The 25,087-nt window shown below is 39.1% G+C and overlaps 1 long non-coding RNA gene across 1 annotated transcript in view; it reads right to left on the reverse strand.

Annotated features, from left to right (window-relative positions):
• LOC129375584 (uncharacterized) overlaps positions 1-23,245 on the reverse strand; it is an 84,793-nt gene extending 61,548 nt beyond the window's left edge. Inside the window, exons 1-2 of the long non-coding RNA XR_008607648.1 lie at positions 23,155-23,245; positions 21,871-22,050 (exon numbers count right to left, since the gene is read on the reverse strand). This is a non-coding gene — a long non-coding RNA (uncharacterized LOC129375584). The remainder of the gene's footprint in view (positions 1-21,870; positions 22,051-23,154) is intronic.
• Positions 23,246-25,087: the final 1,842 nt, after the last annotated feature.

Below are 25,087 nucleotides of genomic sequence, written 5' to 3' on the forward strand. Positions count from 1 at the left end.
CTTAGCCTAGAACTTTAATACAAAAATCCTAACTAGTTTTGAATTATACCAAATATTTACACAGACACGCATATATGTATTTAGTGAAAACAATTCCACATGAAGTTCCTATTTGTTTAAAATGAATCACATTCATATAGAAAACACACAAACATCTCCTGTAACAGTTTTGTATTTGTTTTCATGTCTTCAGCAGTGAGTTTTTTCTACAAATTTCAAACCTGACTGATGAGCAAATTCAGTCATTTACAATTTAAGCCAATTAATATTAAATATGACATATTGCTTTTTAAAATAATATTTTTAAAAAAGTAATCCTTTAAGCTCTCTGTCAGGTTTTTTTATTTTTACCATTAATGTTTTCACTACGATACCTCGCGATTTCAGAACAACTTTCGTCACTGCATTTATCAAACCTTTGTCATACCACTTCAAGCAGGGAAGCTCACTTTTTCTTTAAAGATATCCAAGTGGGCAGCACCAAAACTGCCCCAACGGACAGTCTTAAAATATCTCTCCATAGAGGATTTGAATTCTTCCATCTAATCCCCTCACCACACATCCTGAATCCTCTTCTTTAGAGGAGTCTTGACATACAGACCAAGGTGGTGTATGCAGCCTATACATAAGACTGGTTGTGTTCAACAAGGGCCAAATCTCCATACTATTCCCTGTTGGCGTCTGCCTTTGTAGTAGGAATCCCAAGTTGATGCACTCCCCCCTTACAAAAGGAGGAAAGAAGATTTCTGCAGGAAAAAAAAAGAGCCGAAAGTACCATATTAAATATTTTCAGAGAGCCAAATGTTCATTAAAAATCAACACTGGTAAATGTTTCTCTCAATTTCCTCTTCATCTAATGAAGCAATACATGAAAGACAGTAAGGGGGGGAAAAAGAGGTATGAAATTGTCAAATTATAAATTAAGCTGCTGCTTCAATTATTTTCTTGGTTTGATAATAACATGTGGTTAATTTTTGAACAAGGTTAATTACAAGAGGGTTAATGATGTCCTTGTGAAAATTTAGGCAGTGTAATTTTTGCCTAAATTACACTGTGATATGCAAACCAAATATTTTCTTCCGTTGATTCGCAAATACATTCAAAAATCAGACGGCCTGAAAGAGGAGGCCATGTTCCACTGTGACATATCTGAGCAGCTTCTTGGAACATTTTGTAACAATAATTGCCGGAGTCGACTTCTCACCAGAGGTAATCGGAATCTTGCCGTCTTCGGTCGGTGGCCAATTTATTTTATGAGGTAGTGGGATATTGCACATGGTGTTTTTTTTGTGTGTGTGTGCGCGCGCAACACAGACAGGAGAGCTAGGAGAGGAACAAACAAAGGGCAAGCTGGTGTGATCACTCATTCACACTGGAGCTGCTTGACGTAGAGCTCTACAAGGCATGATTACCAGGCCCTGGGTGATCCTTCAACTCTCCGTCTGACACTCGCTGCCGCTGCTCTCCACAATCCATTCCTCTCTCCTAATTCATCTCTCTAAATCGTCTCCCTTTAACTCCGCGCTTTATTTTTTTTTCTCCTCCGTCTTGTCGCCACGGTGTTTTATTTACTCCTGCAGCCCCCTGTCTGTCTTTATAATGCGTTTCTGCCAGCCTGATAAATAAAGCAGTTTGTCTTTTTACAGTGCCCATGACGCTTACAGTTAATGTCTTCCCATCCACCTCTGCTATTTATCAGGCTTGAGACGGGCGTTTACTGCGTGTGTGCAGGTCCCTGGCGGCAAATTTCAAAAAGACCGTTAGATTTCATGTGCAGATAAATAAGTTGCCTCTACGCTACAAGTTGCAGGGGTAGACAGCTCTTTATTTTATCCAAGCAATTGCCTCTTAAAGGAGTTTAGTTGAATCCGAGTTTGTGATGATGAGGCTTTGAGTGCAGACTGACCAAATCGGCACGACTTGGTGTTAATTCAGCAAAGGTGTATCAACACCCAGCGACATCAAAATGCAGGACCTGATGACAAAAACTGATTTGAAATTTGCTTTCCAATAAATAAAATGGCAATGAAAGCAATTTTTTTAACAGGTTTCTTTACCTGTATGTCATCTAGTGTTGAATCTGTTTCTATTAAATTATATATGTAAGGTGAAGAACATACTGACCAAGTCAAAGGAAGCACGTTTTTTCGATAATATCAGGATCAATTGCTGCCTGATTGTTCTGATTAAAAGTGCAGATGTTTGCTTTAAAAAAAAGATAATCTTTTGAAATATACATGCCAGTGTACATGCCATTACATTAATAGGTCATAAAAGATAAATGTACTCAAATATCATGTAGGCTGATGCACCTTGTTCTGTATAACTTAAACAGCAATGTGAGGAAGAAACTTGTAAAGATGCACAATTTCAAAACAACAATGTCCACAGAAAAACATTCAGTTATTTAAGCAGGAAAAACAACTTCACTTGGAATTATTAATCAAAGTCAAACAATTAAAATCAAACAATCAAAGAGAAACATAAAAACAGAAGAAAGACAAGTTAGTTTTACCTTGCTCTTTTAGCTCCTTTGAATACAAACATCTTTTACATCCCCTTTGAATCAATGTTGACCCAAAGAGGCATCCATACTTCAAAACATATCTCCTTTCCAATTTAACCTCCCAACATTTCCATGATTACTTTTTGCTCCCCTAATTATTTTTCTGAGGTTTTCAAACAAAAAATTATTTGCAGCATCTGAAGGGCTAGAATTTTGCATCAAATGCATCTGCAGCCTTACTTTCCACAAGTTTTTATTTTGGATGAACATTCAGCATTTTACACATCTAGCTTTCAGAGTTTTTAAGTGAGAAAGAAAGTTAGGGGAAAAGTTACACACGTTTTTTGCTCAAAGTAAATTTCACAAAAATATCACCGGCTAAATCAACAAATATTCAAGAAAAAAAAAAATCAGGAAGCAGAGTGATACAATGTTAGATGGTGAATGAGCTGAATCTGAGCTCCTGTTCGATGGGTTTAATCTCCTCTTGGTAGACGTACACCAGGGATTTAGGGTGACTTTTAAGGGGACTAAAACATTACAATGATGGCCTTGCACAAATCTTTTCATGCTCTACCCAACAGAGTTCTTATAGCTATGCTTGGCTTAAAACCACCTTGTTAACAAAAAGAAAGTGGGAGAGAGAGAAAAAGAAAAAAAATCACCCTGACACTTCTGCCGTGTGTACTTGAAAAATTTCAAACACTTGTCTTTTCTTTACCATAATAGATGTCAGTTTTTCTCTGATGTAGCTCAAAAAAAGGGGGTGCGGCACACGGGGTCTCGCTCTTCCCCGCGTTCGAAGCCATCACTCAATAGCGAAAAGGATCTGTGTTGTTCGACATCAAACAAAGAAGACATTCGTGGCATCACCTGCGGAGCGCTCCAAAGGGATGAAGCAAAATATCTTCAAATCACTTGTCCAAGACATTTCCCCCTATTAAAGCTGCCTGCACGCAGGCTTTAAGGCGGAGACAGGCCCTTTAGATAAGCTAAACCAAACCCGAGTGTTACAGCTGAGAGATCACACACGCAGGCTCTGTTCTGTTACAGAGCTCTCCTTTGGAACAGCATGCCATTAAAAAAAAACTAAAAAAAATATTAAGAAGGCTGCAAGTTCAGTAGCATTAAACAAGAACCATGTTGCCCATTTACCTGTAAAGGGAAAATCAATTTTTTATTTTTTGTATAGTTTTAAATTTAGATATTTCTATTAAGTCACAGTTGAAAACAAATGCATAATTTGAAAAATCTTTCTTTTCTTCATCAGAAATTTGATATATTTGGTCGTATTGGCTCGATTTTTCAGTGAAACCTTTACTTTTGTTTAGAGTCGGTGTGGCTGTGTGCACCTATTGTATCTGTTACAATGTGTATGACTCCCAACTGTGAAAATCTGGTAGTAGCGTTTCAGTTCTAGGTGTGTTTGCGTGTGTGTGTGTGTGTGTGTGTGTGCGTGCGTGTGCGTGTGTGTGTATGCGTGCACGTGTATATATATAAATATATATGTGTGTGTTGTAATCTCAGCAGCAGATCATGTTTTCCAGGCCTCAGATGAGGCAAAGCAGCTTTGGCAGCAGGCCGTTTCATCTCAGGCACTGGGGCCCAAAACAAAGAGAAAATGATTGATTGGATGATGAATTATTTAGAGGTGGAGAGCTGAGGAATGAACGAGCTTGCACTGGAGAGAAAGAGAAGATAGGCGGAAAAGCAAGTGAGATAGCAGGAGAGAGCGAGTGTGTGTGTGCATGCAGGTCCAGGCTCCCTTTATCACTCACTCTGCCTGTAGAAGATAGGAATTAAAGGAAAAACTTGCCCCTAATTGTACTAATGCGTGTCACTGCAAATTTGCCAAAATAAAATATTGATGTGGATGCAGTGGCAGGGCTGCAGCGTGCTGAGCACTGACTGGATAGGAGAGATGTTTGCCCAGGGATCTATAGGATAGTAAAACCTACATGTAGGAGTGCACCAAAAAAGAAAAGCAGCCCATATGTCTTTATATCACAGTTTATGGGCATACTCTTCCCTTTTTTAAACTTATATATATGCATACACACAGCTAAGCATTGCTTATTTTCCCACTTTGTCATTGAGAGAAATGTATAGTTGAATTCAGGAAACTAGGATGTCATACCCAGATGGACCACAGGGGGCACTGATGTGATATGCCAGGAAGAAACAAACAAGAGTTGAGGAAAAGGTTGAGACAGATTGAAGGGGGGGAAAAAAGTGTGCAGAAAGGAGAAAGAAAAAGAGAGACTGGATGTGGGTGGGAGAGGAAGAGGGGTGCAATGAGGCAAGGCTACAGGGATAAACGCAAAGCGTCTCTCTCCCTTCATTTTTTCAATATCCCATCCTCATGAAATTTCATTTGGATTGTAAATGTTCAGTAATTTACCATCATAAATGTGTAATGGGCCCCTGAATCCAATGACATTGTGCTGGCTAATCAAGTCATTTGAAAATGAATATAGATCTATTAAAGGGGAACTCAGCATTTTGCCTTTAAGACTGGCACGTTGTCAAACATAGGGATGGTTTCTTAAGAGAAGATTCCACTAAAACGTTTTCGTAAAGAAAAGCAAAAACACATTTTCACCCTTCTTTTGCCAAACTCCGATTTGTTTTGTCATTAGAAAGCGTACTCGTAAGCCGCCGCAGGAGAGACGGGACTCATTTAAAACCTCGTTCTGAAAACCGACAGTTGGGACTGCCACTTAATGATGCTTCATTTTCAGATGGGAAAATATAGCAAAATTAAATTCTTGGGATTAAACTGCTTTTTGGTCCCACGGCATGCAGCCAAAGGAAAAAAATAAAATAAAATAAAACACACACAATAACGCATGCACACACTCTGTAGGATTACTGCCTCTTATCTGCGAGAGACGAGAGACGAGGCCCGAGGCGCTACCTACAAACACTTAATCAAAAACCAAGTTAAACTTGTGGCAGCCTGTGACTCTTAGAAACAGAGAGCAATGGAGAGAGCAGAATGCAAATTGCTAATGTGTGAAGCCTGTCTGTCCGCGTGCGCGTTTGCATCTATCAGGACTAACTCCGAAGGCAAGTAAATATTCCCTAATAAAACCCCAAAAGGTTCTAAAGGATTTGGATGGAATTCATTAACTACATACAAGTATCAAGAAGTCTACCAAGAAAACATGAAAGTTTTTAAACAGTTTTCTAAAGCGTGCGAACCAAACAGACAAACTTGTCAAACAAATAAGAAAAACCTGTTTGGTTTTGTTGAGCAACCCCAGCACAAGATGTTCAACAGATTTCAACATTTTCAACATTCCCAAGGAAATTCTTGCCACCATTTCACACTAATAAATTGTAGTTTTGTCTGAAACTATATCTATCGTGAAAAATCAACCATGTCGTACCTGTAGGCTTTACCACTGCAAATCCATTGAATCACATATGAAATATGGTACCATGGAGAAATAAATTATACAAATATTCAAATCTCACATATAAAACCTCATTCTAATATTTCAGAAAGATTTCATATTCCACCTCATTTCTGCAGATTCTTGTTCTATTCCCCATTTGGGCAGTTTGACTCAAGAGCTGGAATTTAGCAAATGAGAGCAACTCTTCCAACAAATTCATATCCTACATTATGTTTCTTATGTAGTATGCCTGTGTCTGTCTTCTACTAACCTTCTTTTCTGAGGGTTTAGTTAGTAGAGCTATGATACAAAGGGTTGTTTTCCCTCAGATCGGTATTTCATGATTTGCCAATATTCTGGTGTACTCACATATAAGCATCCAACGTGTTTAAAGAGGATGACCTGAAAATAAATGTCAAAAAATGCCTAAATGTCAGAAGTAAGAGGAGAAAGAATTTGATAAAAAGGCAACAATAGCTTAAATGATCAATTGTTGCATCAGAGACACACATTTAGAGATGGTATTTTGCTCTCATTGGAGCAGAAGAACTACAGCAGCACACCACAACAGCTCACACTCCTGACAGACAAAAAACAGTAACTGGGTCTATGATGTACAATGACCCTTCAAGTCAAGACAATAACAGACTGGAAATTTAAACTGCAAGATTGCTATGGTATGGTAAAAAAAAAAAAAGACAAAAAACACGTAAAAGTGGTTCCTGGTTTAAGTGGTAATGCAATGGTGTTGGATTCAGACCCCTTAGTAACATCTGAACATTGTTCAAATACCCCCTACTGACCATGCCCACCCATGTGTGACCACACATGACCCATCTTCTGTTGTCTACTTCCAGCACATTACTCCACCAAAGCTCAAATAACCTCAAACAAGTCTCTCAAAGCCCAGAATCCAGTGGCCTTTATCGTCACCAGATCTTAATTGAATGGATTATGTATTGGATACGGTGGAACAGAAGATCTGAATCATGGATGTTCAGCCAAGAAATTTGCAACAACTGCGCAACTGTCAACATGAACCAGAACCTCTGAAGAAAGTTGCCAACATCCAGTTGAATCTCTGCCATAAGAAATTAAGTTCTGAAAGTAACTGGGAAGGCATCCCGATTCTAGCGACATGTACCTAATAAAGTCGCGAGTGAGTGTCGCTTTGTACCATTAACTTAAATCTGTTATTGATTAAAGAGATCTAGAACGTCCAACGCTGAGAGTGTTATCTTTCTTCTCCTTGCTTTGGATACTTTTGGATACCTCTTAACCCTTCTCTCCTTCTGCTCTATATCCCCCTTTTCCCTCTCTTGGACCTGGTGCAGCAATCAAGGAGCAGAACTCATTTATCAGGTATGATGGTGGCAGGGGTGCATTGTGCACTGGTGGGGGGTACTTGCTTAGCCTGAATGCACTGCTGTAGGCTACTCCCCTGTTGTAAGGTCATTGTAATTAAGACTCGACTCGCAGACATGGACTGTGCCTTTGAGGTTCAAACGTCTTTCGCCCCCCCCCACCCCCCCTTCCATCTTGCAGAGTACTTTTCTTCCAAGTTTGATAATAAGATCATACAAAACAGTCTTATCCCACACCAAATATTAGGGGTCTATCTGTGAATATTGATTTGTCTGTGGACTCAGTTGAGGTGGAATGAGTTGGATTTCCTTAACTTCCTTCAGTGATTACTTTGTGGAAATAGAATATTAGAGTTTCAGTGATTGCTGCAGATAGAAAGTGTGGGGCTTGACTGACCACTTAAGATTGCTAATCTAGGATCATGAACTTATTCTAACTTCCATTACAGCAGCTTGGCAAAAGAACAATATTGATGAATTTTATGGTATATCTGTGCAATCTTTCTCAAGCGCCCAATTTTCCTTTCTGAACTTGTTGGCTAAGAGGGAGAGAATAGACATCTCTGTTCGCAACTTTCACACAGAGCAGAGGTCACACACTACATAAAGTGTAGCCCAATATAAGGGGTGAGCTCTTTGATGGCAAACGCGTCCAGATGGGCCAGCTGTTAGCCAATTACCGCAGCCACATTTTCTGTGCGTCACTGAACTGGAAGCCTCCACGTGTTTTACATGGAGGCCAGTTTATGCCCACTCCCGACATTTGCAATGTCTATTTTCTTTGTGCTGGGTATGAATGAGTGAAACGATTTCGTCTTCCTGCAGGGAAGATCCTCCTTAACCAGAAATCCCAAAGCTAAACCTCAAAAATCCTCCTAAATATCAGTTTCACAGTCTGAGTGACCAATGACATAAACTGCTGACATAAACTGTGCGTCAGTATTACTGTGGGATGGCTGTGTGCATCGTTGCTTTTTCTAAAAATAATTTTAAGAGTTTGCACAAAGCTCATGACAACATAATTTGTCTGGATACCATGCTTTTGCAGGCAACCATGCAGGTACCTGCAAAAGCATGCATGTGCCTGGACCTATTTCACAGCATGTCTTATTACAACCATAAAGTTTAATGTATTTTGGGGGGGATTTGATAGACAAACTGCAAAACAGCACTTTGTTCCTGCTACTTTCCCATTAAAGCCAGAGTTTATGGGTTCATTTCCAATAGTTATCCTATAAAAAGATTCTCTAAACCTGAATCATAGATCTGTGCAGCTCTATCAAAGTTAGCAGGGGGATGAAAAAGAACAAAGGGCTGGATGGCGGTAATAAAAGACAACAGTTCTAGTCCGTGGGACAGAGATGCAAGTAAGATATTTTAATACATGTATTTGCTCTATACTTGGAGGCCTGGAAGACTTGTTCTTTAGCTTTGAAACTGCCCTCACTTCTCACTTGTAAATAATGTCCATGTTTTCCCAGAGACCGTGTGTTGCATGTTTGGTTGCTGGAGCAGAGGTTCCCAAAGTTGGACTTTCAAAATCCTTTCAAGAAATTAAAACAAGGAACAAACATCTTTAAATTAAATGATCAAAAATCTAATTGTACTAAAAGGGTTGAGATAAAAAGCAATATCTCAACAGATGTTGATGCTTTTTGTGTCTCTGTTTTGTTAAGGTCGCACAACGTTATCTTTTGAGCCAGACGCTAAAGTTTTAGAACCACTCAAAACATTGGGATCAGGAACAACATGAGGAATTACAAAAAAGGTTTTCCATTCACCAAATTCCTATTCCCAGATTCATCCAGTGTCCCCTTCGTAAAAAAAAAAAAAAAAAAAAAAACTGAAAACGGTTATGAGCTTTTAGGGAAATTTCTGGAAACTCATCTTTAATTTGATCAAAGTAATGCACAAAGTAAGGTGCATCAAGTTTATTTTTCGCAGCAACATGAACGTACCAGCAATATACGAGACAATTCCACTTACATAACATAGCAGGATTGCTCCCCACATCCATCAACCTCCCACCCCGCCCCTTCTTGCATTGCCTCAAAATGCTCGTCACACGTCTGACATTGGGCTGAGCTGCATTTCAACTAGCGGTGTACTGTAGCAAATCTTTTGAACAACCAAACAACTCGAGTGAAGTGCCTGCAGTCCTTTAAGCACTTTATCCTCAGAGCTTCATTGGGCAACAGACAGGCACAAAGGAGGAAAAACAAGACAAAAAATGCAAATGAACTCTTCAGCGCTCCGATATGTCATTCACAAAGGAAGAGTGCATTTAGAATATTTCAGAACGCCAGGCTCATAACTGCACTTTGCAACAACGGGAGTGTAGAAAAAAAAGAAAAAAAAAGTAAAAAGATGCGGGAAGTGATGAAGAGAAAGTGATGAGAGACGTGTTCGTTTTTGGGGGTGGGGTGGTCTTGGTGGGGGGGGGATCGCGTTGGGAATTCCACGTGTCTCATCGTCTTGTTTAGAGTGCATTAGCAGCCAATGACACAGTCTCCCTCCCTCCTCATCGCTCTATTTTTCTTGTTGTCGGGGAGATTGTCCTAAGGCAATAAAAGCAACCATCAGCACTCCTCCTCCTCCTACACCTCCTCTTCATGCAGAGATACGCCTGGGCCTAATTTTCCATCAGCAAAGCATGAAATCAAGTGAGAATGCCACACAACAAGCACTCTTATGAGGGGACACATTGCCGCTTCAGCCACCCACACAAGTATACACACACATACACAGGCACTCACCCGCAGTTCACCGGTACAGAGATACACTCTGACTTTTGAATAAATTATGAAATCAAGTGGATGCTAAACCAAAGTGACAATCAGAGGCTTGTTGATGAGAGAATAAATGTGACTTTGGGAGGCTTTTTTTTTTCTTTTTTACACATTTTAATAGAATTATTTAATAGTTGTTAAATTGCCAGATTTTGGTGGAATATAGCACAGTGGTTTGAATGTTTGCAGAGATTACTGTGTTCAGTTGGTAGCAGCGACAAGATCACAGAGAGCCACAAAAACAATTTTGCATATTTTAAGAACTCAATTTGTATTTATCGTCAAACATGAGCTGGAGTTGTTCCTTTTAGATTGTGCAACGCAAGCAGAACGTTCTAAACTATAGTCTTGTCAGCTCATGAAATCATAATTTGTATGAAATGTGGATGAAAATTTATTTTCAATCAGGAACTATGCAATCCAAAAGGTTATGTGAAACATTTTCAGACAAATAAATCAAAAAGTTTTGGAGCCAATGAGTAAAAATTCTCAAAATATGTGTCTTTGGACTTAACATCACCCATGCACCAAACACCAAGATAGTCCAAGCCAAGCCCTCCCTATAAGAATGCAGAACAACTTTAAACTTTTTCAGGTTTCTTGAATCTGTATATGCACCCCTTGAACTTTTTGTTCTAAACTGGAATGCAGCTTTATTTAAATTTTATGCACTAGAGCAACACACAAAGACCACACCGGGTGGGTCAGGAATAAGGTTATGGGGCAGTTTACGTCTCGCTTAATTTCTAAAACTATATTGAAAGCTTTATATGTCACATCCTCATGAACAGAGCATCACTAATGTAAAACATGGCAATGGCATCATTATACTGTGGGAATGCTTCTCTTTACCATGGGGAGAAAAGCTTCCGAGAGTTGGAGATAAATTGAGGACAAATTGTTTAGAAGCTGTAAAACACCTATCAAGATGAAGGTTCACCCACCAGTAAGACAACTTTAAACATATAGCCAGACACCCTGAGGAAGAACAAGATAAAAGTATTTTTGAGTTAGAAGGACTAGCTCAGTACCTTATCTAGTGTGTTGTTGGGTCCATTAGGTCAGAGCCTGAAAGACTGCCAGAAACGGAGTCAAAGCAAAGATGTAGACAGAAGATAGCTACTGGGACAACCAGCATCGCTTTACAACAGACCACAGAACAACCAGCCAATGGACCAACAGAGAGACTAAACCGTGTTGTACTGTATCTCACTTTTCCATCAACTGCAAAAATAAAGCAGATCGTTATTAGGACAGTAACACTGAAAAACACTACAGAGCGAGTGCAAGTTTCTCTTCTCCACACAAACAAAGCAAGAAGAAAAAGATCTCAGAGTGCTGACTGACAATGATGCGCTGCAATATAGATGACGAGAACAAAGCTCCCCATAACAAACTCCAGTCATATTGAGACGATTTCCTTTTCAATAATGAATCGCCATCAGCGCTCCGCGTCAATACCGTCTCTCTGTGTTGTATGCGTGCATGAGAGAGTGTGGAAAGAGGGTGGATGGGGGGGGGAGAGGAAAACATCTATCCTCGACGAGAACTAAACTTCTATATTTAATCTGCGCTGAGAACAAGCAGGCATGCAAAGTCAAAAACAAAATGGGGATGGCAAGCTGAGGCTTTATATGGCATGCAAATCACATCCAGACCAACTAGCAGCTGTGAGCTTATCCCCACATCTTTGTGATTGACAGGAATTTTAAGATGTGTAGATTATAAATATTTATAATTGACTATATTGACTGTGTTCCATCTGTTTGGTGGAACTTGAAAAAGAAGAAAAGAATAAAAACTAAACTTTTTCCTCTAAAGTGAAGGGGGAAAAAAAACAATATGACAATTCAGTTCGAAGTTGATTCCATCTTCAGATGATCCCTCTTGTGCGTCGCTACATGCTGTAGTGTGCATATGTGTTGATCAGTGGCCTGTTTTCGTTTTTGACAGTAGTTGGTATTAACTTTCTGCAGCTGTAAAGTTTTTTTGTCATGGGGTTTGGCTGTTCTCAGAAGGGTTAGATCAGACTCTGAAAAGTTGCCTTAGTGCACATACAAAGGTTACATGTACAAACAAGAACTAGGAAAAAAAAAAAAAAAAACAGCACAGGTCTATTGAATCACGCCTGAGTTCAAAATATTTATGTGGAATTGCATTACTTAGCTCATGCGTTTCTGGCCAATATCTTACCAATTGTGCAAAATTAGGAGGAGTAACAGTTAAAACGCAGAAGAAAAAAATTATTCTTGTGCGGAAAATAACATCAGCCATTTGACAATTTCTACCATTACTTTATTTGCAAATGGGCACAACTTACAACGTCCATATTAGTAATGACAGTCATAATATTCAAGGTTTCCCCACAGGTTTTCTACAGGATTTAGGTCCTTGCAGAGAAATAGTTCAGTGTGATTATTTTTTGTCTAGCAAGCCCTTTCAGTATTTGTGTGGCTTTATGTTTTGAATGATTACTCAAATTAATTGTTGATTTTCTGGTAGAATCCTATCAAAGCTACAAGGTTTCCCCAGGCTTTGGAGGAAAAAACAGGCCCACAAGATCAAAGGCCTGCCACGATACTAAATGGGTTACTTTTTTCATCATAGTCTGTTTTGTGCCACTTCCACAAACAGTATTACTCTCTAAATAGCTCAATACTCTTATCTAAGAAAAGCACATTTGTGTTTGTGGATGATTGAATTTTATTATGTATCCTTACCCTAATATCATGGAAACTGAATAAATACTCAAAGACCACTTTGGACAAAGATGACTAAGAATAAGGTGTTTCACACCAAATACGTCAAGTGGGATGGGGTAAATACATATAGAAGTGCTAACCATTAAGTATGAAGGTGGAGCAGCTGTTCTGTGGGTCAAAGGTTGAATTTTCAAAACTTCGGAGATTAAGACATTGATATAAAAAATTGTATTAAGCTTTATGTCCATCTTCATCATTTGTGCCAACATATGAAGGGGTGGAGTTAATCATAAATTAAATATTACGATACTTGTGGAAAAGTCAGTGGAAACAATATACATATTTGCATTTTTTAGAACAAGTCACATGCCTTTATTTCAAGTATGTATTCTGTTCAAAATTCTCCATTTTAGGGGTTTTAAGCCACACAACTTAAATGTAAAAGATGAAAACTTTGATTCCATCTAAAGAGCAACACCAGCAGCAAACTCAAAAATGTAGGAAGAACTTTTAGTAACAGGCAAAACTTTGACGTAAAGTTCTATTGAAGCCAACTTTTATTTGTTATGGTTGCAGTCTGCATTTTTCCTTTGATGAAATCCCAATTCAGAAGATGAAAAATAGCCATCTGAAAAAAGCATCAGTGTAGTTTGGCCCAGAAGGTAAGTCCAGGAAACACTGCACCATTGCAGAAACTGGGTGGGCCCTGACCTCTAAGAAATTGAAATAACTTCGTCCCTTTGATTGAGTTGCACTGTGTGAGCTCACAACGCTGCATCGCTCTATCTAACTCTCTTTCAGCTCCACATCAAAAAAAAGGGGGAGCAGAAAACGCCGGTCCGTACGCACTTCGCACACACCCACTTCAGATCCTCAAGTTTCCTCTGCCATGCACCCGAACACAGCACCGCCCACCCCTTTCATCCATTTTCCCGTTTGATTTCACCACAGGGCCGAACCAAAGCGTCACTCTGCAGTCGTACGGAACACAGCGCGTTACACATCTAAAAGTTTCTGTGTTGCCAAACAAACACACGCGGATTTACTGAAACCATCTGAAATCCCAAAGAGCATTGGGATTTAAAGTGAGCATGAAACCCAAACCCTTCAAGCAGATTAAATTCCAAATCAAGCAGGCCATGTAAATGATGTGGTGACAGGGGGACCCATGCAATTAGTATGCCAGGCTAGTGTTAAAGCAATTAGGCAAAACAGACGGCAAGAGCACCCGGGCTAAGCACAGGCAGGGAGGAAGGACCAACATTTCCATATTGTTCTTCAGGACATGAGCGCGTGTGTGCGCGCGCGAGTACAGTTTGTTTGAGGTCATCTGGCACTCGACTTGTTTGTGGATCTCTCAGAGGAAATCAGAGGTTAATGGGAGCTAGACTTTGTTTACTGACAGCCTATGCTTCCATTTAGGGTAGCTAAGGAGATGGGCGCAAGGTACTAAATGCTAAATTTGCTCTTCCTTTAAAGCAAAGGGAAAAAAATAAAAGGGAAACTTAAAACACACAGTCCCATGTTGCTTTGGGGGACTGGGGGGTAGGCATTTACTGGTAAACAAGCCCAAAGCGAAAACAGGAGACACTAGATTGGAAAGAAAGAAAAAGAGAACTCATTTGGGCAAATCTCTCAGGTGGAGCCATCAAAAGCTGTGTCGGTTTGTACACAGAGACATGGAAGAGAAGGACCACCTGGAGACGAGGACTGACAATTGTTTGAGTGTAAATTACTCAAACAAGCATGCCGGGGAGCAGCGTTTAATGCCTGATGTTTCCCAGAGGAAACTGAGCTGGATGCCTTTAATTCAAACACTGATTTCCAGACACTAGAAACAAAACAAACTGCAGTGCACAAGGAAGTTGTGTACGATATGATGATGCTCTGTGGGGATGTTAAGTGGGACAGTGGCTGTTTGTTTCCTCCAATGTGAAACAGCAAACCTTGACAGTGAGGAGTAGAGTGTTAAACAATGTTACTTCATTTCAACTGTGTTTACAATTTAATGTGGTATGTGGATGATTCCCAATTTATCACAAAGGGCTAGTTTGGTTTTGATAGCTCTTTTCCCTGAATGAAAGAAATCGTTTTCAATTAGCATTTTTTATTTCCTCAGGTTGATGCAGAAAACAAAGTGGCACATGCTTGAATTATATCCAATTTGCAGACTTAATATTCTCCATGTCATCAAGAATATGTCAACACTTTTCATAAAGCTTCTTATTAGGAAGTTTGGAATGTTATTGTCGCATTTTTCTCACACATCGTCTTGTCATTTAACTGTGCAACAAGCAGAAAAGGAAACAAATCGAAAAACATCAGCCGGAAAATACACAGTGTACACAGTGTGTGTTATGTGTTTATGTCAGGGGTTGCTTAGATACTACCTCCCTCGTGCATGCTGAAGTGATACCTAATTACAGAGCTAATTTTGCACCATAGGGTAAATAATAAACTCAAATTTATGAGAAACTAATAAACAGCAGCTGTTTGATCAGAAGCACAGAACAGACAAACAAGCCTGTGCAATAAAAAGACAAAGGGCTGGGAGTTGTGAATTTGATTGCTCTGGTTTACCTTCTGATTCGGGCTCTATAAGCTTTAAAAGTACACTTGAGATAAAAATACAAATAAATAAAATTAAAAAGAGAAAACAAAAAGGAAAAAAAAAAGATAAAAAAACAACACATAAGTACAAAGCTGAAGCATTCACAACAGAGATGTAAAAAAGATGTAAAATTATTACATCCTTTCTTATACATATTTCGACTTTGCAACCGATCGTTACTGCGCCCTAAAGAAAGAAAGCTCCAGCAGAGAAAGTCCTTTAAAGCAATAAAGCAGTGCTAATGTGCGATGATCAATTAACAGAAATGTATATTAAACCAAATCTCCAAGACGAGCAGTAATTAGCTCCAGTTTAAGTCACCGTTACGAGTGTGTGCCATGTAGTACAATCTATCAACCTATGTAGCGCCATATGGTCGACATGGCCTTCGGGCTTTGTGGGAATTACTTCATGTAAAGACAAGCAGGTGAGGGTGCAGCATGTCCGCAGACTTTGTACACAGAAAACAAGGGAGAGAAAAAAGTGCTTTCATGAAAGAGACCGACTTTTTTTTTTTTTTAAAGTGAGGTCAAACCAGATGGATGTGATCACAAAAGCTAAAATAAAATAAAAACAACTGAGCAGTGCCAGTGAAATCTGGCAAGTGTCCCAGTGAAACAAGTGACATAATGCAGCAGTCTCACGTATATTGGTAATGAAACACTCAAGAGACAAAAATAAAACAAAAGATATTGCCAAATAGTTCTCTGGATAAAAAAAAAACTGTAAAACAGGTAAGACAACAGTGGCAAATCACCATCACAGTGATGATTTTGTTGGGATCAGATCTTGATTTCATCTCTGATAACATAAGTGTCTTTATGTTAGTTTTTTTTAATTCAATAGTAAGGAGGAAAATCAAAACATGATGAACAGATTATTCTGAGTTCTTCAATACGAAAGCTGGGCAAATTCTCAGAGCTTTGCTGGAAGGAAAAAGTCCTGGCAGGGCAGGGGCTTCTTTAATGGTTTTGGAGGATTTGTCACTTTTCATGCATAGATATAAAACCTGAAGTCTTTTACAACTCAAACCAGTAAAGTGTCTTGAAATGTTTTGAGTGTTAAGTCTCCAAAGATTAGCTTGCAACTGCAACCCTCTCCAGACACTCGTAACATACAAGTCATTAGTTTGGCAAAGCAATTTGTTTTCAATTAAATGTTCTGGAAATCTATCCAATGGTAATACTTGGGGTTTGGGGTGTATTAAAATAAAATGGCCTCATGTTCCCAAACTATGGCACAACTGGTGCTACATAACTGGCTGTCTTCTGTGGTACTCAAAAGAAATTTGAGTACAACATTAGTTAGAAAAAAAAAAAAAAAAAAAAAAATATATATATATATAATATATATATATATATATATATATATATATATATATATATATCTTAAGCCACTTAAAAGAAGGATGCAGAGCAAACATTTGGAAGGACTCAGAGCTGAATGTAAAGTGAATGACGGTCAACTGTAAACCAGATGTGGTTATTTTTTCCCCACACTTCTTTTACCTTTAAAGTCATACTTGAATCTGGACTTTACAAAAATGCTGTTGACAACAGCAAAACAAGGCAACAGCAATGTATGGCATATTCAAAGAGATGCATCTCAAGATGAATAGTGAGTAATTTTATGAGACACAGATATCAGTGAAAACTAATGGTTTACTACTGTGCTCCCCCATCAATTATGGCTTGACGGCCATATTGAATTTTGAGATCTGGTTCAACTTTGATAAGAACACTGAAGTCTGCAGGCCTTCTGACTTGGTCCAAGACCAAATGGAAGTCATAACTCACAGACCTCCTCCAAAATATCTTTGGGTAATGCTAGCCATCTAATGCGGCTTTTAATCTTATTGTGTTTCTGTGATGACACAAAGTAAAACTAAATAAATCCTGTTCTATTGCCTGTTTTAGAATAGCAATAAGTTGCAGTGGAAAGTAGTATGGAAGCCAATAGAACTGTGAGATTGTACAGTAGATCTTAATGAAATTTCTGATGTCATTGCTTTAAAAAAGGACAAACTTCATCCAAATGAAGTACAATCTGAGAAACAAGACAGTCGAGCTGAGGTGCCCCATTTCATCCATTCAAATATTTAGAGGGCATCAGAGACTTTTTCATTGTTTAATCTGAACTTTAATCTTGCTTGGACAGAAGAAAATTTGTGTATTTCATGTAGATTTGCTAAAGGTTTTTCTTTTACTTAAATTAATTCATTTTTTTTAAAAAAAAAGGCCCACGCAGTGTTTATGTATAAAAATCATCTTCTGAATTTGCCTAAGATATCTGAGCAACTAAATTATGTTTTGTCGTGGCTGGAAATCTCCAATCAATATCAAGCAAACAAACATTCACAATAAAACTACTTGATCATCCAAACTAACCAGCTTGTTGGCTCACGATATTCTGAAAATTGTTGAAATAAATTACTGAGACTGTAGAACAAATTTGGTCTTGGGTTTGTTTGCCCTCACCTGTCATACGCAGCCTTTTTCAAATTTCCTGACTATCATGAACAAGGTTCAAGCTTAGAAACAAAGGGCCTGCTAACAAAGCTTCCCATAGAGAATTGACTGTGGACTTGGTTGCTATTTACATACAGATGCACTGGCAGAAATTTGCATAATGTTTTTTGTAGCTGGGTGCTCAAGGGAGCAGCATTGTAACATATTGGTGCCTAATGAACGCTGAAAAAAAAAATTGATTTTCCACAGAGTAAATTAAGAAATGCATTATAGCTGTTAAAGCAATCTGGGGGGAAATCGGAGCTTTCCACCGCTAAACTACACTTGATAAGTAATAAATTACATGTTACACTTATTTGCTTTAATTCATGCTAATTTTGCCCAATTAATGTATCACTGCAGTTCTGAGGGTAGCCACTGGAGATTCAATTATTTATTGGATATTGGTGTGTATGCAAGTGCTTCTGTTGTATTGTTCGCATATTGTGTGTCTGAATACAGCAAAGATGTTTGTTTTGTGTGTGTGTGTAAGCGTAATACTACAAACTGGATCAGTATGAACTATGCTTCCTTAAATTGCCATCCCAGATAGGAACGTAAATTTAGAAGGAAGACTAAACCAAAATAAAGTTTTTATTTATGTGTCTGTACAATTAAGTGCTTTTCTCGTTTTCTTTATAAAAGAAAAAGGCTGAGCTCTTTTCTTCAGTCAATTCTTGTTGCTCATCTGAAAGACATTTTCTGAGAGAACTTGTTAACCTCTATTAGTTTGAGATCACAGAAGAAAGAGACCCTGTGCTCATGTCCTAAAACCTGAAAATTAATCTTTCTTCCCCCAACACTAATTTTGTTTTTTTCACCAGAAGAGCTAAGATGATAGCACTGCAATTTGTTATCAAAATGCCAGAAACACAGAACGAATCTTGTATGTCCAGATTTTTCCAGGAATGCACCGCAAAGCTTCTTATTTGACCCGCTATTTTCCTTACTTCAAGGCTGCGGTTTATCAAGGTTTAAAACTTACATGAGACATTGCTTTTAATCTGTCTTTTTTTCACAGATTTTTTTGGCACATAGTGACTTCTGTGGGGAGTTTTCTGTTGTGTGTCCCTTTCCTAAAAGGAAGGAAGATTCCGAAACACAGCAGCAGAGGTCTATTTGGAATCATCAGATTTTTGTGGAAACTGAACAACTACTTTAAGAAACTTTATCTCTTCTTTGGGGTTTCAGTTACATTTATAAGCCTTGGAATTTGTGGATGAGTGTTTGTGAATGTAAGAGTGACAGAATTAAATCCAGTCTGCTGGGATTTCCTGACAGAGGCCCATTTGTCTCAAACTGCAAACTCTGACTCTCTCTCTCTCTCTCACACACACACACACACACACACACACACACACACACACACACACACACACACACACACACACACACACACACACACACACACACACACACACACACACACACACACACACACACTTGGAGAACTTTTGGTTGCTGTCGTCTGCTTCCTTCCCACTCTTCCCCTCTTTTGCAAGCCAAGTGAGTCATTGTTTACAGGCCCTTCACTCTGCTGTCCTATCAACCTTCTCTGACGCCACTTTTTCCATTTAATCATAAGCCTTGCATGTGGTGACCCCGCATCAGGGCTGGCCTTGCACTTCCTCCTTGAACTGCACTCTGGGTTTCCTGCTGTCGCTCACTTTACTATCTGACCACAACAGGTTGCAGAGCTTTGCAAAACTTTGTTCCGTGGACTAGATTTAAATCATTGCAGTCATTTGTCGCAGAGAGGAATGATTCATTTCATAAAAACAAACAAATATGAAAGTCAAAACTGAAACTGCTACAAATCCCTTCAAAAATAGGAAAATTTCAACTTTAATATTTATATCCCCCTGGAAGATTTAAAACAGATGAATACATTTCAGTGAATATTTGGAAACGTTTCTGGAAAACTGTACTGTTGAATTTGGTTTTTGTTTCACCAAATGGCAAGAAAAATTAAGCCTTCCCATCACAGTAATAAAGCTGCTCTTGTGAAGTAATTTCAGACGAAACTTGGTATATTTCTAAGCAACTCTCCAAATAACTGATAGGACAATTGATGTTGAATATTCAATTGGTAACAATTGAAAGGATATGTAGCTTGCCTTTTCTATTCTACCATCACGAACATAAACAAGTGCAGTTATCCAAGCTCTTTATAAGGTCATGACTTAGATTCTTGTTGTTGAGACTTGAATTGTGTGCTTGCCCAGAGAAGACAGAGAGTGAAGTGTAAGTCATCAAACACTCCTGCTGGAATTGGGATAACAGGAAGGACAGATGTGTTGAAAATCAGCTCATGCTCACTGTCAAGTAGGAAGGAGCAGCTGTGATGTCATGGGCCTGTTCCTCTTTCAACTGCCATTGGAAGAATGTTACACTAAATTATAAAGGAATTTTATATCATTCCAATGGGTTTTCTCAAAGAATCTGAAACTGGAGGGTGACTGGGTCTCTCAGGAGAACAATCATCCAAAACATATGGACAAAATTTATATATTTAGACACAAAATAAACTATCTTCTAAGATTATTTCAGTCCCAAGACATAAGCTCGACAGAAAATCTCTGTGATGCAGATGATTCCTCTCTCTGTACGCAGCAACCTCATGAAATGTTATAGAACACCAACTCCTGTCAGGCAAATATTAACAGCACTGGTATCAATTATTGTGGCACAACATTGCAAATGAGGTCATGAACCTCTTGCAAATTTCAGGTTTTACCACAAAGATTTGCAAGGAAAACTGTAAAGAAAAAAAGAAAGAAATGTAAGCTAAAGACATTATAAAGTCCTGTTCATTCAAATTGAAAAGAAGTTTCTCCTCTTTTGAAGTGTTCCCTCATTCGTTGGGAACCCACTAAACACCCAGCCTCCACAGAACCAAATTAAAAAGCTTAGCTTGCGATACTTTTTCCCCAAGTAAATTAGAGAAAACAACATCTTCCAAGATGAGACAATTAAGTGGCACATTAGTCCAAGACTTAATTAAAAGATAGCGAGGCCGGCAGTCTTTAAGGATACATGGAGGTGACGGGAATGTTTAAACAACAGATTGAACAAATGGCACTTATTAAAAAACTTGACTGTGAGTCACTTGACACTTTGCATATCCTCTGCACCTTGAGCTACACAAACAGAGTGTCAGCTCCCCGGGTTCCTGCTATGCAAATCTCCAGGCCGAGGCAAGGGGAAGAAACGAACTCGTCACACAACATCCCTGCTAAGATGTCCTCCTACATTCGGCAGCTTAGCAACTATGGCAACCCGAGAGGAGACATAACATTTGGCGTATCACATGCTCTGCACAAGTCATGAATAGTGATGATCAATGTTGGGGGATGAAATTCACAAAACTTTTAAAGACGCATCTCGTTCACGAAGAGTCGGTTTCGACTCGATCCTCGCAAACACACACCTTGGCTGAGATGTGTGTGTTTCGTGTCGGCTTCCCTTCGGAAAGCATCCTTAATTAAACCTTTTGTTCTGCCGAAATGACAAAAAAAGAAAAGAAAAGAAAAAGTAGAGCGAGGCGAGCAAAAGGCAGTTATTGTGTCAGAGCGCGCCGAATGGAGGTACACTAAAACATCACAGTTCACCGCTCGTGTTGCCATTTCAGCGTCACTTTCCATCCTGGAACAATGCGACGGCTGACAGCTCACACCCAAGAATTATCACGCTAAACTGAATTATTTCTGCCACGTGTTAATTTATTAACAACCTTCGTGTGCTCTAATGTAGCCTGCATTTGCATATACATTTTTAACCTGCGAATTCGACCGTCTTCAATATTCTTTTTTGGGGGGGGGCTGGTGGGAGGGTGGAGCGCGGGGGAGGGGGTAAGTATTTCAAACCGCCTTTTGCTTCGACGTGTTTGAATGTTGAAGAATGGGGCAGGAGAGGGAACGAAAAGACATAAATCTGGCATGCGTCTGCAGGGCACAAATTCTTTAAGGGCAGATATCTGCACTTCATCACCTTGTGACATATGAGCGGTGGCATCTTCGACATGAGGCCTTTCTCCTCCTCCTCCTCCTCATGTTGCTGACTTGCCGTCCTCGGCCTCTTCAAAAAGGTGCTCGCGACTTCGACTGGTGGTTTTCCGGTGACTTCAAAAACGGCAAAGATGGCTTATTTAGACGGTTCCTCAGAACTGTTCTGTCAAACGGGAGCAAACATGCAGTATTTATAATCACCAATAGACTCCTGCAGTCAAACAGTAAGTGGAATGGGTAACTATGAACACTGCCAAACGTGGCTGCTCAGAAGAAGCACGATCCCATCTGGAAATCAAAGATTTAAAAGTGTTCTTGTTTTCCAGCGTATATCATAGAGCTGATGCAAAGAACAGTAGAAAAAGACAGGGTCTATATCTAAAGTTATGCTTGTCAGGAAAACAATTTTAGCGCTTTCGGATTACACAAATATTCCTGTGAAAAAGTCTCACATTAAAGAAACATTTCAGAACAATATACTTTACACATTAACATCTGTTCATTTTGATAGTTGTGCCCTACAGCTACTGCAAACCCAAGGCTGAGCTCAACGGAATATCAATTTTCACATGAAAGCAATTTCAGAAATGAATCACTTTCCAACACATCGTGATGTCATAGTCCAGGCCACCAAGGGGGGGAAGAGCAGGAGTTGGACAGCTGGTACAGTCACTGAAACCCACTACAGACAGAGGAGCCCACAAAAAGGTCATTGCAGAAGGAGCTGGCTGTTTACAGAGCCGCATCCAAACATACGTATGGAAAGTTTAGCTGAAGCACAAACTGTGGTGGCAACTATTGCCAAAGCAACAGGGATAACCACAGCCTTGAAATGATATTGCAGGAAAGGCTGATTAAGGGGTTCGAGAGGAAATGTACAAAGCGTGGACCAGGGGGTGGTGATTGTTACTTCAAGAGCTGCAACGTGCAGATAAACGTCTGCAGCGTTTAAAACCTCCTTCGAGAAAAGTCTGTTATTTATTACATTTGTTTGCATCTGTCCGTGTTCATTTGAAATAATCCGAGGCAGTATTCTGCAGTCTTCTAGTTAAGAACACTTTTTCTGTGCGACATTTGTTTGCTAGTCGACAAATGTTTGAAAACTTTTGTTTCTGTTAAGAAAATAAAAAACATTCGGTTGAAGTGTTCCTCAACTGCGGCCAAAAGTAACTCTTTAAGCAGTTCCAAAGTAAATTAAATAGGCGGCCATAAAAATGACCAAGGCCATAACTCTAAAATGTTAATTGAAAATAAAAGCAATACTAACCTGTAATAGTGCCGCAGTCGCTGTACGTCTTGATCATGCTTTACCTTAACGAAGCGGTTCTTTTTCGTCGTCTCCCTGAGTTTTATTGGCGGTTGGCAAACAACTGGAGGACGCGCTATACCGCCACCTAGTGGCAATAAGTGTAACAAGGCGCTTGAACGCTTCAAACTCATTGTTTTTCAGAGTGAAAATATAGTTTTAAAACAAGAGAGAGGGGAAAAAAAAAACTAAAATACAATATTTTAATTTTTATTCAACCTTTGTTCTTTCAGTAAAAACTAAAGAGGTGATACTTTTTTTTAATCTCTTTTTTTCCAACCCCTTTCAAGACTTTTGTGTTTTTTTGTATGTTGTCTGGTGCTCTTGGATAAACAATGCACTTCCTCCAAATGGAGTTCTATCCCTGAATCTTCTCCTTTTCTTTCCTTTGTGAAAACATCAACTAACGGTTTGCAAGATGTTTCATCTGACTTACATGAGATGAGCTCACGTCCTGAAGCTCATTCATTTTGTACCACTTTTCTACCACGTTATTTCACAAGCCTATTCTTCTTCTAAGAGGGGAAAAATACATTTTTACCACATTGAGGTTCGGAGTTGGTACCTACCTGAATGGAAATAGGGAGGAATTTAGGAACAATGAGCAAAATTATACATCACTGTGAAAAATCCCTCAGTTGTGTTTAATTATTTTATCTGCTATACTTGTTCACTGTATTGAGACACAAAGTAGTGTTTGAACTAAAGAAAGTGAAAAGGAAAGAGGCCTCATGTATGAATTAATTTGCCAAACTAGGTAAAACATCAAAAGTTCCTAGAGTGAAAAGAAGCGATCCAAAGCAAACTGTACAGTTTGCCGTACTCCCTAAACCTAATTATTTGTTTCTTGGCTGCCATAACTCCTTTTAAATGGGAATGAGTCTTCAACGCCACTGAGGAGGGACTTAAGCCCATATTTCTTTTCAGAATTGTTCAAATTCAGACACATTGGAGGCTTTGCAAACATAAAACTTTTTCTGGTCACATCAGAAGATCTCGATCAGATTCAAATCTGGATTGTAAGAAGGCCCTATTTCTTTTATTTTTTTTAAACCATTCCAAAGTGCCCATGCCATTTTATTTTCAATCGTTGCTCAATCCAAATGTGCCTGAGCTGAAGCTAAACATTATGAAGAGAAAACATCATTCATCTTCCTGAATTTCTGGTAGACAGCAGGATTCGTGGTTCCACTGATTAAGGTGAGTCATGAAGGTCATTAGGCCGTCCACAGAATATTTTCCCAAAAGTCTTGGAGAGCATCAACATTCTCTGGGCAAATGTGAGACGACCGTTTATGGCATTTTTGGTCATCAGTGTCTGTTGCCTTGAAACTGGATCCAGCTTGGCCCGGTCTCCGTCTAACTGTTGAATCCATTACGCTGACCCTACTTGGGCTTGTGGTGTGTTAGTTGTTTTTCTGGGTTATTTTATGTATCCGTGTGGATGTGATGTTTTCCTTGAGTAATTTTGTTAGGCTTCCTACTCCTGGAAAGATTCACCATGGTTCTATGTTTTCTTCATTTGTGGATTAGAGGCTCCCATGGTGGTTTACTGGATTCTCAGTCTTACAAATGGCTTTGAATGGATTTACAAACTGATGGATGTCAATTATGTGTTGTTGAATTTCTTTACGTCAGAGTAGGATGTGTTATTTCAAGACTTTTCGGCCAATAACATATTATCAGTTTCTATTTAAGTTATTTCTTGTTTTTACAAGTCATGCAGTAATCAGGACTTGGCGTGGCCAGTGAAAATAACCGAACACATAATGCATTTTTAATTTCGACAGCAAACAGTAGAAAATGACTTGTGTGAAGCAACTGTTGCTGCCCATTAGTCTGGGAAATTTTATACAGCCATTTGTGAAGAATTTAAAGATTATTGTTTTGCAGA

Source organism: Poeciliopsis prolifica, unplaced genomic scaffold, assembly GCF_027474105.1.
Source record: "Poeciliopsis prolifica strain line A6 unplaced genomic scaffold, Auburn_PproV2 SCAFFOLD040, whole genome shotgun sequence".
Lineage (NCBI taxonomy): Eukaryota > Metazoa > Chordata > Actinopteri > Cyprinodontiformes > Poeciliidae > Poeciliopsis > Poeciliopsis prolifica.